Source organism: Chrysochloris asiatica, unplaced genomic scaffold (assembly GCF_000296735.1).
Source record: "Chrysochloris asiatica unplaced genomic scaffold, ChrAsi1.0 scaffold00235, whole genome shotgun sequence".
Taxonomy (NCBI): Eukaryota; Metazoa; Chordata; class Mammalia; order Afrosoricida; family Chrysochloridae; genus Chrysochloris; species Chrysochloris asiatica.
Window position 1 is genome coordinate 2106171 of NW_006408753.1, and position 13129 is coordinate 2119299.

General features: G+C 38.4%; 1 pseudogene; it reads left to right on the top strand.

The window, feature by feature from the left end:
* The first annotated feature begins 2630 nt into the window (after positions 1–2630).
* Positions 2631–12783, top strand: LOC102835144 (annotated as a pseudogene).
* Positions 12784–13129: the final 346 nt, after the last annotated feature.

The following is a 13129-nucleotide window of genomic DNA, read 5'->3' on the forward strand; positions in this document are numbered from 1 at the left end:
AGAGAGAGGGAGATGTGTGTGTGTGTGTGTGTGTGTGTGTGTGTATTTGCTGTTGTTGTTAAGTGCTTTCCAGTCAGTTCCAACCCATAGCAACCCTGTATAGGGTTTTCAAGGAACGGATGGTGGATTTGAACTGCCAACCTTACGGTGAAATTGACCTTGCAGTCTAGCACATTATCCCACAACACCACACCAGGACTCCATATATATATATATACATATATAATAAATATTTAGAAGTAGTCCATCTCTTCTTCTTCCTTGTCTGACTTCGCCTGGAATCTCAGCTGAAACCTGTCCACCATGAATGATCCTGCTGGTACTCAAAATATCAGTGGTGTAACTTCCGGAATCACAGCAACAGTCAAGCCACCACATATAAAAAGTTTAGTTAAGTGCAGTCAAGTCAGTTCCTATTCATGACAACTCTGCATAACATTTCCAAGGAGTCACTGGTGGGTTTGAACCACCGACTTTATGGTTAGCCCTCCAGTGCTTATCCTATAGCACCACATCAGGACTGTATATATATATAGATTCATATATATACAGAGATGGAAGTACTGATGTGCTGTAGGATAAATGCTGGACTGTTAATTGGTTCAAGCCCACTAGCCACTCTGCATGAGAAAAATGAGATTATCTGTTCTCATAAAGATTCCAGCCTCAGAAACCCTATATATGGTCACTCTGAGTCTGCACCGACTCAACAATATCTATCAACAACAACATCCTATATAGATAAATAATAAATGGAAAGGAAGAAATTTTCTTTTAACTTAATAAATTTTTTAGGTAACAGACAACTTTGAGATCCTTATCAAAAACCAGTTCCTCCTTCAAAAAAGAATGTTCATGTAAATATACATTCAGGTTCTGCATACAAACAAAGCATATGGCAGCATTTTCTAAAAATTTAAAATATGTACACACATTTACCTTTAATGAAGCAATTCAATATTTATATTTTTTCTCCCTATAAACATACTTCATGTTATTGATTCTATTGTAGATAAGGCGATCATCAGGGCATTATTATTTTTTTTTTTAATGAGATGCAAATAAATAAAATTGCCAACATAACCATACTAGCTAGACAATTTGTAATACAGTTATACAAAGAATAATTATGCAGTCAATAAGCACATCCAAGGTATATTATTAAGAGAAGAGGGAAAACAAATGCCAGATGTAGAATAATTTACATTGCGTACTGCTGTTTGTGATATCGGCATAAAATGTTTAGAATCAGAATCTGAGTAAGCAGTTTTAAGGGTCACTTGGTAAGCTAGTCGTGCATATTCTCTGCAAGAGTAAGTGTTTTTAGCACAAGCTTCAACAACTATTGCAATAAGGCACTAATACATGCTTAATTTCTTTTTGGAATGTCGATACATAATATTCATTTGCATCATTCGTTAGAATCCTTTAGTCTTCCCTAAATGCACTTGAATGTGTCAGGTTTGCAAAAAAAAAAAAAAAAAAGCAATGCAAATCAAAAATTAAGCACTTAATAATTTATGTTACTACATTTTCCTAAGGTACCTTTTGTCATACATAGAAATTTATTTATCTTTCTTATAAAGATTGTATCACTTTAAAAAGGAATTTGTTGTTGTTATGTGCCATGGAGTCGGTTCCGACTTATAGTGACCCTGTACAGGGTTTCCGAGGCTGTAAATCTTTACGGGAGCAGAAAACCTCATCTTTCTCCCGTGAAACAGCTGGTAGTTTGAACTGCTGACCTTGAGATTAACAGCCCGATTCATAACCACGATGCTACCAGAGCTCCTATTTAAAAAAAAAAAAAAAAAAAAAATAGATGGGGAAAATATTTCATGCTGTTAATCCACAGCAATATTTTTTTTCTATAGAAGTCACTGCCTCACATAGATTTACCTCTTAAGACACAAAGTATTCATGACTAGATTTAGAGGCTCCTTGATGGTATCCAGCTAGGATTCCAAAGTAGTCTCTAGAACTAAATTCTTATGAGATAAATGTGAAAACATGCTAACTCAAAATGATTTATTTCCAACATTTCTGCCTGCAGAAGTCAGTTTCTACCTTAGTGGCAGTTTGACAGTCTTTGGTGTAGTGAAGCTCATACAACTAATTCACATCAGTTTTTGTATTATTTTCAAGTGATTTTCATTCCTATGGGAAAGAAAACAAGAAATTGTTGTCAACATATTGTCTATACCAAGTCCCTGTGTGATGCAGAAAGTTAGAAAGTTGACTACTAGCTGAAAGGTGGGTGGCTTAAACTCACCCAGAGGTGCCTTGAAATACAGGTATGATTTGCTTCTGAAAGATCACAGTCACAGTCGTGAAAATACAGAGCTCATGTGTTTATACCAACTGAATAGCAACTAGCAACATTATTTGTATACAAATATACTGTTACATAGGACTAGATTTAAATTACTTAAAGGAAATGGTAATATCTGTACTAATCAAACTTTTCCTCCAATAAAGTGATTTAATATATGTTGAAACAATTTCTAGAAACTCACTGAAAAAATGCATATACTTGAGTCTAAGGAATAGCTTGTTTATAGAAACCACTATGCAAATTTTTAAAGAGGTATATTAGATTAATGTATTCATTCACAGATTGAGCACTTGCGATGTACCAATCACCAGGTAAAGCTGTGTGCACAGGCGCTGTTGTTATTAAGGGACATTGAGTCAGTTTCAATTTGTAAAGACCCTGTAAAGGGTTTCTGAAGAGGGACTAGTAAGTTTGAACCACCGACCTTTCAGTTCAGTGTATTATCCTGCAGCACCACACTCAAGTAGATGCTATGCAAAAACAGGTCAGTTGACGTCAATAGCTCATATACTGAGAAGTTTCTATGTCACCAAATTCTTTTACTGAATATATATATATATATACTGGCAGGCAGGAAGCACATGTAGATAAATATTGTAGGCATGTTATTACTAAGTGCCATCAAGTCGGTTCTGACCCAAAGTGACCCTGTTTAGTTTCCGAAGAGCCGCTGGTGAAGTTGAACCACCTACCTTGCATTTCAAATGACTTTGTAGTCCAGCACATTAACCCATAGAACCATACCAGGACTCCATTAGAGGCATAAAGACTCAAAAATATTATATCTTGAAGTCAGAAGTCCACCTTTCTATAATAAAATTGGATAGTTGCTCACAGTCAATAATTATGTAAGGCATATGATTTTACCATAGTAGTAAAGTATAAGCTAACGTAGTGGTCAGCTAGTCTCATCTGTATTGGCCAACCTACCATAATAGACCCATTGTCATTGAATTGATTCTGATCCATACCCTATTAAGAGAGAACAGAACTGCCCCATAGGGTTTGTTGTTGTTGTTAAGTGCCGTCGAGTCGGTTCCGACCCATAGCGACCCTGTACAAGGTTTCCGAGGGTGTAAATCTTTACGGGAGTAGAAAGCCTCATCTTTCTCCCGCGGAGCTGCTGGTAGTTTCGAACTGCTGACCTTCAGGTTCGCAGCCCGATTCGTAACCACTACGCTACCAGAGCTCCATAGGGTTTATGAGGCTTTAAATCTTAACAGAAGCTGATTTCCACATCTTTCTACTGCAGGGTGGCTGGTTGGTTCGAATTTCCAAACTTTTGGTTAGCAATCATGCACTTAACCACTATGCCACTATGGACCCTTGGATATTTATAGTGTTGTTGTTGTTGAGTGCCATCGAGTCGGTTCCGACCCATAACGACCCTGTACAGATTTTCCGAGGCTATAAATCTTTACGGGAGCAGAAAGCCTCATCTTTCTCCCGCGGAGCGGCTGGTAGTTTCGAACTGCTGACCTTGAGGTTCACAGCCCAATTCGTAACCACTACGCTACCAGAGCTCCACAAGTTCAGCAGTTCGAAACTACCAGCCGTTCCATGGGAGAAAGATGAGGCTTTTGCTCCCGTAATGATTTACAGCCTCGGAAACCCTGTACAGGGTCGCTATGAGTTGGAACCTACTCCACAGCACATAACAACAACATTCCTGCACCAGTGAAAAAGGACCTTGCATAGCAACAGTGTGAGTATCCTGGGTGGGTTTTTGTTGTCTCCCACATTCTAGAATGACACAGAGGGAAGCCGAGGTGGATTCATCACAACTAAGAAATCTTGATTTTCTAAAATCCCAACAGTTTTTAAAGGAATACTAGTCCTGGTGTAGCATTGTATGATACACACTGGACTGCTAACTTCATTCAGGTCAGCAGTTCAAACCCAGAAGTGGCTCCTCAAAAACCCTATATAAAGTCACTATGAGTCAAAACCAACTTGATTTAATATATGTTGAAACAATTTCTAGAAACTCACTGAAATGTATATTATTAAGTGCTGTGACAGCACTTTATAATAATAATGTTGTTGTTGTTGTTGTTACGTGCCGTCGAGTTGGTTCCGACCCATAGCGACCCTGTACAGGGTTTCCGAGGGTGTAAGTCCTTACGGGAGTAGAAAGCCTCATCTGTCTCCCAGAGCGGCTGGTAGTTTCGAACCGCTGACCTTAAGGTTCACAGCCCAATTCGTAATCACTACTATAATAACAATAGACAACTATTAAATCTGCTCAGTTTTTCCTCAGAAGCAGAGACATTATCTTTATTATATCTGACAATAAAAACTAGTAAACTTTTCCCTAAATGGAGCCACCATCTCTCTTTAACATCATTGGAAAGATTGATCCTGTTCTCCTTAGACTGGCTAGAGTTCACTCAAATTCATTGCTACCCTATGCACAACCAAAGAAAGCACTGCCTTGTCCTACAACATCGTTACAACTGTTGTAATGTTTGAGCCTATTGTTGCTGCTACGGTGTCAATTTAACTTGTTGGGGGTCTTCCTCTTTCTCCTTGACCGTCCACTTTACCAATCACAATATTCATCTCCAAGGACTGACTCCTCCTGACAACATGTCCAAAGAACAAGAGACGAAATCTCGCCCTTCTCGCTCTAAGGAGCATCTGGATTTGCTTGTTCTGCCAATTTATGGTACTTTCAATATTCTTTGCCAGCACCATAACTCATATGTGTTGATTCTTCTGAGGTCTTCTATGTTGATTCTTCTATGATCTTCCTTATTCATTGAAAAGTTGTTAAAGTTTCTATTTCGAAAAAGGGGCAAACGATGAGAGATCCATGGAAAATCATTTTCCAGCCCAAAGTTTTCATCATCTTTTTACAATAAGAATGTTTGCCTTATTAAGGAAGTTTTAAATTACTTCATAGTTAGAATCTGATTCCACCTAGACTTTTTCAGTGTTGAATTTTTATGAGATTTAATGATTTAGATATTAATCATCTGTATATGAAGAACTCATTTTAAATTTCATTTAGATTTTAGTAAATTTAATTTCTCAAGAATCTGTTAAAGTATTGATCCATCAACATTGAAAAGTATCAATCTCCAGTCAATAAGAATCCAGTCATAGAATGATTGTAATTAACTGAAGATTATACTTTTTAAATTACACATGTATCCTGTATAAATATTGTATAATATTTTTGTCCAATTGTATCATAAAGTTTTATTCTAATAAAACAGTAATGTTGTTAGGCAGGAAGAAAAGGGGGGGGGGGAGAATGACCACAGATGCACTTGTGTAGGAAGAGAAAGGAAGGAGAATTACCTCAAAGCGCCATCTAATTAATAGGGCAAAGAAAACTTTAGACTATAACACAGCCACTAAAATGTTAGGGGTTTCTACAGCTTAAAACATGTGCAAAGGCTGTAAGAGTGTCTTGAGACAACATGTAGCTTCATTATACATTCATTATAATAAGCATACATTGGGGTTTTGACCCCCCTGGTGGGCAAATCAACTGAATCTTGGTAAGAACATGTGCAGTAGGCAAAAAATTAAATAACCAAAGACTTCTAAGAATTATATGGAGAAGGTGGCCCAGTTGGGGAGGGTTGTAACCAGAGACAGAGATAAAAAGACAGTTTATATTGTTTTGTTGTTCAGAACCATCAGTGAATTCTGACTCATAGTGATCCAGAGCCAGTGGTAAATTTGATCCACGGACCTTGCTGTTCAAACCGACCTTGTAGTCCAGTACTTAACCTATAGTGCCATATAGGACTCCAGGTAAGAAGATTTGCTGTTGTTGTTAAGGGCCATCGAGTCAGTTTTGACCCATAGCGACCCTGTATAGGGTTTTCAACGAGCAGCTGGTGAGCTTGAACCACCAATGTTGCAGTTCAAACGACTTTGCAGTCTGACGCATTAGCCCACAGTACCACACCAGGACCCCAATAAAAAGTCTTATTGTTGTTAAGTGCCATCGAGTTGGTTCCGACCCATAGTGACCCTGTATAGGGTTTCCAAGGAGCAGCTGATGAGCTTGAACCGCGGACCTTGCAATTCAAATGGCTTTGCAGTCTGGCGAATTAACCCACAGCGCCACACCAGGACTCCAATAAGAAGGCTAGGGCAGTACTAATTAAGGGCTCCTTGCCTCTGATGAGAGCCCGTTCTTGTGTATGAGAACGCATTTTTACTTTTAACAAAGCTTGCATGCTTGCTATATACTGTTTTCTGTGTGCACACCTATCTCACTAAATAAAATAAGAACGGAAGACCACACAGAAACCTGACGATTTAATTGTAGAATGTAACTGTCAAAGAAAACTTTAAAAGGTGACAGATAGTTATGTTGTTGTTGTTTTTTTAATGTTTTATTGTGAATTATGTGATCATTTACATGGGAGAACATTAGTTTTACATTTGTCCTATTGTGTATCATTTCATTGCCATGGTTACAATCCCCTCCAAGCATCATCACCCAACCAAAGGATATATATACACTACAAGCCTGAGATAGTTATGTTTTAAGTCTCTTTCAGTCTCTGCCACTACCTGGGTATTTTATAAATACTGAAGTATTTTATATTCTTAGACCATAAAAAGTACACCTTTACATATATTGGTAGCGTAGTGGTTACGAATCGGGCTGCGAACCTTAAGGTCAGCGGTTCGAGACTACCAGCTGCTCCGCGGGAGAAAGATGAGGCTTTCTACTCCCGTAAAGATTTACACCCTCGGAAACCCTGTACAGGGTCGTTATGGGTCGGAACCGACTCGACGGCACTTAACAACTTACATATATTTATATTTTTCCATGTAACAAATATAATACTATAAAATTATACACTATGAGGGGTATGCAAATAGTTACACAAAATTCCATTATCTTTTCATTCTATTTATTTAAATATTATAATTAATTCATCTAATAAACATTACAATTAAAAGTATTAGAAACAGGTTGCTTGATCTTACACTTTCTCTTTGGGTTTCTACTTTTTTCACCCAATTTAAGTTTCATCTATTCCCAGGAAAATGGCTAGAATGTAACACTATAGTTTAAAAATAAGATAAAAATCAGAAAAAGCAAGAAGAGTCTGAAAATGAATTCTCTTTGGATGACTGTAATCAGAAGAAACCTGGCAGTTTATAAATGAGCTCAGTGGAATATTCCAGATAAGAAATCAAGAAAGGGGTTAGGTAGCTTCAAGTCTATTCTAAATCATAGTGAACCTAGACACAAAAGAAGGAAACATTGCACCCTTCTCACTATTGTTACATTCGAGCCCATTGTTGTCATGACTGTGTCAATACATCTCCTTGGGTGTCTTCCTCTGTTTTGCTGACCTTCCATTTTACCAAACATTATAATCTTACCCAGGGAGTGGTCCCTCCTGATAACATGTTCACCGTATGAGAGACAAAGTCTCCCAATTCTGGCTTTTGAGTGCACATCTTCCAAGACATCTATGTTCTTTTGGCAGTCCATAGTACTTTTAATATTCTTCTCCAACACCATAATTCAAATGCATCGATGATTCTGCTCTAGTTTTACTTATTCATTGTCCAATTTTCACATGCATACGTTGTTTTTGTTGTTAGGTGCCATCCTAACATTTGATTCCAAAAAGCAAATGGAAGAACATGTATATGAGGCAACTGAAAATACCATAGCTTGGGTGAGGCTCACCTTAGTCCTCAAACTGGTATCTTTGCTCTTCAGCACTTCAAAGAGGTCTTCCGCAACAAATTTTGCTAATGAAATATATCCTTTGATTTCTTAATTGCTGCTTCCATGAATATTGATTGTGGATCCAAGCAAAATAAGGACTTTGAGAACTTCAATCTTTTCTCTGATTATCATGTTATTTATGGGTTCAGTTGTGAAGATTTCTGTTTTCTTTACATTGAGGTGCAACCCATAGTCTTTGATCTTCATCGAGTATTTTAAGCCCTCTTCACTTTCAGCAAGCAAGGCTGTGTTTTCTACATCTGACAGACTGTTAATGACTCTTCCTTCAATCTGATGTCACGTTCTTCTTCATATAACCCAATTTTTCAGATTATTTACTCAATATACAGTAAAATTATAGTGAAGGAATACAACCTTGGCACATACCTTCCCTGATTTTAAATCATTCAGTATTCCTAGTTCTGTTATAGTTACTGTCTCTTGGTATTTGTACAGGTTCCTCACAAACACAATTAAGTGTTTTTGGAAAATCCATTCTTCACAATGTTATCTATAGCTTGTCATGATCCACACAGTTGGAAGCCTTTGCATAGCCAATGAAGCACAAGTACACATCTTTCTGGTCTGTTAGCCAAGGTCCATCTGACATAAGCAGTGATATCCCTAGTTTCACATTCTTTTCTGAATCCATCTTGACTTTCTGGAAGCTCCTTCGTGTACTGCTGCAATCATTTTTAAATGACCTTCAGAAATTTTTACTTGGATATGGTGTCAATGATACTGCCCAATGATTTCTGCATTCTGTTTGGTCACCTTTATTTGGAATAGGCACAAATATGGTCTCTTCCAATACATTGACCATTAGTTGTCTGCTAAGTTGCTTGGTATAGATAAGCGAGCAACTCCAGCACTGCACCTGTTTGTTGAAAGATTTCAATTTGTATTCAGTCAATTCCTGGGACCTTGTTTTTCTCAAACACCTTCAGTGCAACTTGGACTTCTTCCTTTAGTACCATCAGTGGTTCATTATATGCTACCTCAGGAAATGATTGAACAGCTTACTTTTTTGGTACAGTGACTGTATTCCTTCCATCTTCTTTTGATGCTTTCTGTATCATGCAATATTTTGTACATGAAGTGCTTCCATATTACAAATTGAGGCTTGATTTTTGTCTTCACTTCTTTCAGCTGAAGTTTTCTGTTCTTCTCTTTGACTTCCAAATTTCTTTCATTCACTAACTTATCTATGCTCAAAATCAAGTTTCAGAGTCTCTTCTGGCATCCACTTTTGTCTTTTTTCCTTACCTGCTTTTTAAATAATCTTTTACTTTCATCCTGCATAATATTCTTGATGTCATCCCACAACTCTTTTCATCTTCATTTGATGCGGCGTCTAATTCATAAACTCTATTCTTGAGTAGAAGTTATTCAAAGTCATATTTGTATCACTTGGGGTTTTAATTTTCTTCAGCTTCAGCCTGAACTTGAATATATGACCAATTCATGTTCTGTTTTACATACTGTCCCTGTCCTGTTTTTGGCTAATGATATTGAGCTTCTACACCATCTCTTACCACACATGTAGTCAGTTTGATTATTGTAAGCTCCATCTGGTGAGATCCTGTTTTATGTTATGTTGTTTAAAAATGTATTTGCAATGGATAAGTCATTGATCTTGCAAAATCCTTTCATTTAATCTCCTGCATTTTTTTCTATCACCAAGGCCTGTATTTTCTAACTTCTAATCCTTCCTCTTTGTTCCCAGCTTTCACATTCCAATCACCAGAAATTACCAATACATCTTGATGCATGTTTGATCTATTTCTGACTTCAAAAGTTGGTAGAATGTCCTTTTTAACTATGACTGTAATACTATTCCTCTCCAATTTGTTATTACCAACATAATAAACTAAATGACTGTCAGATTCAAAACAAATAATACTCGTGCATTTTAGCTCACGAAAGCCTGGAATGGAATCCAGGTGTGGCGCTGTAGTTAATGTGCTAAACTGCAAGGTCACTTTGAATTGCCAGGTAGGTGGTTCAAGCTTACCAGCCGCTACTCAGAAATTCTATACAGGGTCACTATGAGTTGGAACCGACTTGACAGCACTTAATAACAACAATAATGCCTAGATTATCAATCTTTATATCTCTGTTTCTTTTTTGACAACTTCCAATTTTTATACATTCTTACTTCATATGTGATGATTATTAATGGATATTTGCAGTTGTTTCTCCTTAATTTGAATTGTTCACTAGCAGTTGCTCCATTCATGACATTAATGGTCTACTCTACTTTGAGGAGGCAACTTTGCCCCAGTTGGATTTTGAATGCATTCCAACCTGAGAGTCTTATCTTCTGACATTGTATCTGATAATTTTCCACTAATTGTCAAAGCCTTTCAGTGACTTACCAATGAGAAGTAGTCTGTATCTCCTTCTTCCTAGTCATTGTTAATCTGGAAGCTCTGCTGAAACCTGTCCATCATGGGTCATTCTGCTGGTATTTAAAGTTCCAGTGTCCTAGTTTCATGTGTCATAGCAATATGCAAGTCACCACAGTAAAACAAACGGACAGGTAGTAGAAGAGATGGGTGTATTGCTTTATCAATTAACTCCAGATGAAACTTCTGTTTTATTTTTTAAATTAACACAAGAGCACTATTTAAATATTATTTGTTTTTCTTTTATATATTATTTCTGATGTGCCTGTCCCTTTGCAAACAGCATTAGAATAGTGATGACAGTAAAATTCTAGAAAAGACCACATCTAGAGAAAACAGAATTTGGTCTCTAACTCTTTGCATCGCTGTTTCTAGGGACATTGTACTTCTGCAGGGAAGCTGATTTTTCTTTATTTCCCTTCTAGACATAGTCTTCCATTCGCCACCCTTAATTTTCCTTGAGGGCATGGTTTGCGTTCAATATATGGGAATGTTTTGGCAAAGTTCATTGTCTTGCCCTGTATCTTGCATTTGGCTCATTACTTCTGACCTCCATTTCCTGGAACTTTCCAATCATCACCTGACCTGATTCATCAGCTCCCTGGAGCCCTGGTCATCAACAGCTTGCCTTCTGATCTGCTGATTTGGGTTCCTCAGCCTCTGGACTATGTGAGTGATGAGAATCCTCCATATTGATCTCTGAACCATGGATTTGGGACTTGCCAGCCTTCACAATTGCCACGAGCCAATAATGTGTGTGAATTTTGTGAGAGATTGCAAAGTATTGCAGAACCCTGGAATGTCAGGAAGGGGAGGAGTGGTGATTGATATTAAGGATTATGGAGTGGTATAACATGTTGGAAAATCAGACATTTGGGACAAGCCTTGTGCTGATCTTTTCAAAATTACGCATGCAGCTTCTAACTATTTTTGCATTTCTGCCCCTTTCCTTCTGTTTCATCTGGGTTGGAAATTACTCCTAGACTGTATGGGCTCTCAAATATAACTACTCTAATTTCCTGACTTCACTTTTTGTTGTTGTTGTCGTTAAGTGCTGTCGAGTTGGTTCCGACCCATAACAACCTTGAACAAGGTTTCCGAGGCTGCAAATCTTTATGGGAGCAGAAAGCCTCATCTTTCTCCCGTGGAGCAGCTGGTAGTTTCGAACTGCTGGCTTTGAGGTTCGCAGCCCAATTCTTAACCACTATGCTACCAGACCTCCTTTTGACTTCACTTAAGCATTTAAAATGGTTTCCAAACTCCTTCCTTGGATTTCAATAACTGTCGTAAGTAATGTTCATATTGTTGAGATTTCCATAAAAAACAAAACACAACTTAAAAGAACCCCCAAGATCTGCTAGGAAGCTCTGGGAAACCTATCTCATTTAAGGTGATAGTTGTTTCTAAGTGCTGTTAAGTCGGTTCCTTCTCATAGCAACAACCCTAAATAGGGTTTCCGAGGAGCAGTTGACCTTGCAGTCCAGGGCATCATCTCACAGTGCCACACCAGTACACCACCATTCAAGATAGCCATATAAAGTCATGACCTTAAAACTTTTTTTAAAGTCATGAATGTAAACTTTTCGACCTGACCTTCATCGCCACAAACAGCCGGCTGGTGGTACTGCAGTTCCACCACCTCATCCTCTGCGTCACCACTGCTGCCATGCCAGGAGGTGCTTCTTGGGGGTGATGCCCCCAACTTTGAAGCTAATAGCAAGACACATCCATTTCACCACTATCTGGGAGACTCATTGGGTATTCTCTTCTCCCATCCTCAGGACATTACCCCAGTGTGCACCACGGAGTTTGGTAGAGCTGTAAAGCTGGCACCAGAATTTGCCAAGAGGAATGTTAAGTTGATGGCCCTTTTAATAGACAGTGTCAAAGACCATTTTGCCTGGAGTAAGGGTATCAATGCTTATAATGGTGAGGAACCCACCAAAAAATTGCCTTTTCCCAACATTGATGCTAAGAATTGGGACCTTGCCATCCTCTTGGGCATGCTAGACCCAGCAGAAAAAGATGAAAAGGTCAGGCCTGTGATGACTCAAGTAGTGTTTATTTTTGGTCCTGATAGGACACTGTAGCTGTCTATCCTCTATCTTGTTAATGCTGGGAGAAACTTTGATGAGAATCTCAAAGCTGTCATCTCTCTCCAGCTGTTAACAGAGGATTGCCAATCCAGTTGATTGGAAGGATGGAGACAGTGTGATGGTCCTTCCAACCATCCCTGAAGAGGAAGCCAAAAAATTTTTTCGCTAAAGGAGAAGGAACTCCCATCTGGCAAGAAATACCTCTGATACACTCCCCAGCCTTAAGTCTCTCTGGGAAATTGGTGCTGCAATTGCTTTCTTAGTATGGTGGTGGCTATGTGCTGTGTGAGCCAGAAAATTCTAGTCATCAATCATGTTTTCCTGCAGCAACCCCATAAAAGCATCCTGGTGTGATCACAACCAAGGTCTTTAGGTTGTTCTGGTGTTGGTGTGCCATGGAGTTGGTTCCAACTCATAGAGACCCTTTATAGGGTTTCCAAGGCTGAAAATATTTAAGAGAGAAGAAAGCCTCATCTTTCTACTGTGGAACAGCTGGTAGTTTTGAACTGCTGATCTTGAGGTTAGTAAACTGATTGCACATAACGACTATGCTTCCAGAGCTCCTAGGCTG